We start from the raw sequence: 2,823 nt of genomic DNA on the forward strand, positions 1-2,823 counted from the left end.
GACGACGAGAGTGATAGCTGTTGTTGGCCACGCGAATGGAAAAGCCACGGGCTCGAGCAAACTCGCGACAGCGTTGCAGCAGAGCCTTTTTCGACTCAAGCGTCACAGACGCAACGTTGTTTCCATGGTCGGAAACTACGCCGTAAGAAGCGGGGTCGAGCGGATCCAAGCCGACATCTAGCTCAGGTCGTAGCATGCGCATCTCGATGAGTTCGGCGATGTCCGCATCTTCGACAGCGGATGAGGTGATCATGGGCGAAGACATTGTCCGGGTGACCGAAACAGGAGAGGTGGTAGAGGTGTTGAGGCGTGTAGTTGGGTGGGTATCCGACAAAAAGACGAATGAGCCCTGCAGTCAAAACTCGCGAGCTAAGAGAACACAGGCTAAACGAGGTGGTTATGAAACTCCTACAGAGATGTGTTGCTAAGCTCCGGCCCAAGATACTGAAAAAAACTATGAACGTCCGTTTCAAAATGTACGACAAGAAGCTCAGAATACCGCGAAGTGAGATGCTCGGAATGCCCGTCCGTTTTAAAACTTACGAGTCGTAAGTTATTGCTGTCGTACGTTACAATAAACGTAAGAGTACTTAACAGAGGCGTGGCCTGCTCAGAATGCCCGTCCGTTTTAAAACTTACGAGTCGTAGGTTGTTGCTTTCAGACTTTTCAACATACCCAACTGTACTTATCAGACGCGCGGCCGACGAAGTTTTAATACAGAACCAAGTGCGTTAGTTTGGTCTGCCTGCATACAATTCTACGAAGCGATGATGTAAACTTACACATTAGCATTACGACACTCTTACTCTAAAAAGGTAATTTCGTACGATATTACTTGGCCCTGGAAAACAGTTATTTTTGCCCATAAAATTAACGTTCAATTCGGATATGATAAAACGTTATTTTTGACTGTGGCAATCTACTTGCAAATTGATGCATTCACCTACTTAGACTTTTACAAAAAGGCTTCAATCTACTTGAAACTTAATTCCTCGCGCGTATGTCATCTCCTGCATGATTTAGCACATCCAGCATGGATTAGCATCCTTTTGGCACTTTCCGAAAGTGCCATTTCCGAGCCAAGCTGGCTTCGAAACACGACTTCAAAGCCACTATGATTTACCACTAAGTACGAACACTATCTAGTGCACTAATTAGGAGGGAAAACCGGTTGCAAAGCACAATATCATAGAGCACATATATATCATAGAGCACACTTTCGATTATCCAATGAAAGCCATATAATTCACACTTGAAATAAGACATTCAATCTCGGAGCCTGATAGCCGCGCTCGTTGCGTTACGCCATTTTGAATGGCGCGAACAGGTAGAACGCGCTTAAAAAGTGAAGGTGACGCGCGGCCAAAGCAGTACGAGCGCTCGTTGCGATTACTTAAGTACGTACGAGTTCAAGCTGTGTGTGCTTCGATTCCTAGACACTACACCGATGGCAAAAACGGTAGCTAACGGAAAACGCCAATTTGTATACCGCATACTATTGAATTGAACACTTGTCAAATCTAGAAAGATATACAAATAGGAATGGGGTTATACTACCAAAGTAGCTCCGACGCATTCAAGTCTGAAATATTGTGTGTAGAGCTAGCTACGTTCTGCAAAACCTCTTTGATGGCATCCTGCCAACGTATGTACCAGTCTTCAAACCATGGAGACATCCATAGATTGCGCAGAGTTGGTTCACAACGTCTCTCATGCCGTTAGATGCAAGCAGAACTTAGACCAACAACCAAAACCATTTTTCTTTGGGTACCTTACGGTAATTTTGCGTAAAGTTACACAACATGCAAACAGTACCGAATACAAGTGTCAGTTTTTAAACTGTGGTCTTTAAAAAGATAAAAAATAACCGGATCTTGCTTGCCGTATTTGACAAAGTAATACTTACACGGAAAATAAAGGGTGATTTTCAATTTTAAGACATCTCTTAGCCAATCAAAAGGTGTTTACATGCTAAACTTCACATAAATTTCAAGAAAATTATAAGTACTCAACGTTCTATACGGTTTGGTTGAGGTATACAAATTGGCGTAGGTACAATAGCTTTGTATACTGAGCACATTCTATCAGATTTGAGAGGAGGTATTCAATTCGGGAAGGGTACGCTATTTGGCGCTATCCGTTAAGTATTTTCCTGACGGGAAGGTGATTCCCTTCATTTCATTTTCATCCGGGCTTCAGGAACAAACTTTGCCAGGAGGTCTTTCACCGTCTTGGCCGCGATAGTTTCCGCCAGATCGAAGGTCACTCCAGGAATCTCGTACACGTCCATGATCTTCGTGAATATTACCCTATCGTTAACGCCATACATTTCTGTTTGAAGGGACACCATACAAACTTTAAGTAAAACGGGGTAAAATGATGCATGAGGTATCATTTTGCTGTATTAGGTTTGCGAGGCCAACTGATCAAAAGTATACGTGATGGGAGGTTTGAAGCGACCTTTCGATCAAAAAGATACGTGAGGCATCATTTTACTGCTTCTCTGTGATTCACTGCGAATCGACAAAAGTATCAGTGGAAGCAGTACCGTGAGAACAGCACCCTAACAAAACTTTAGTAAGAGTAGTACCGTGGATCACAGCGCCATCTTGTGGATTATGTGGGGCTTTTCCTAGTTGTGAAGCGGCGGCGCCGTGGTCTCCGATGCGACGCTGGCGACTATGGCGGCTGTCCTGGACCTGGCCGGAGCGTCTCCGACGGCGGCGACAAGCACGCGATGACTGCGGGCATCTCGGGCAGCAAGCACAACGGCGGCCGCAGCGCCGCCGTGTGTGCCGTCAACAGCATGGTCTCGGAGGCTT

Source organism: Phytophthora sojae (genome assembly GCF_000149755.1).
Source record: "Phytophthora sojae unplaced genomic scaffold PHYSOscaffold_18, whole genome shotgun sequence".
Taxonomy (NCBI): domain Eukaryota; phylum Oomycota; class Peronosporomycetes; order Peronosporales; family Peronosporaceae; genus Phytophthora; species Phytophthora sojae.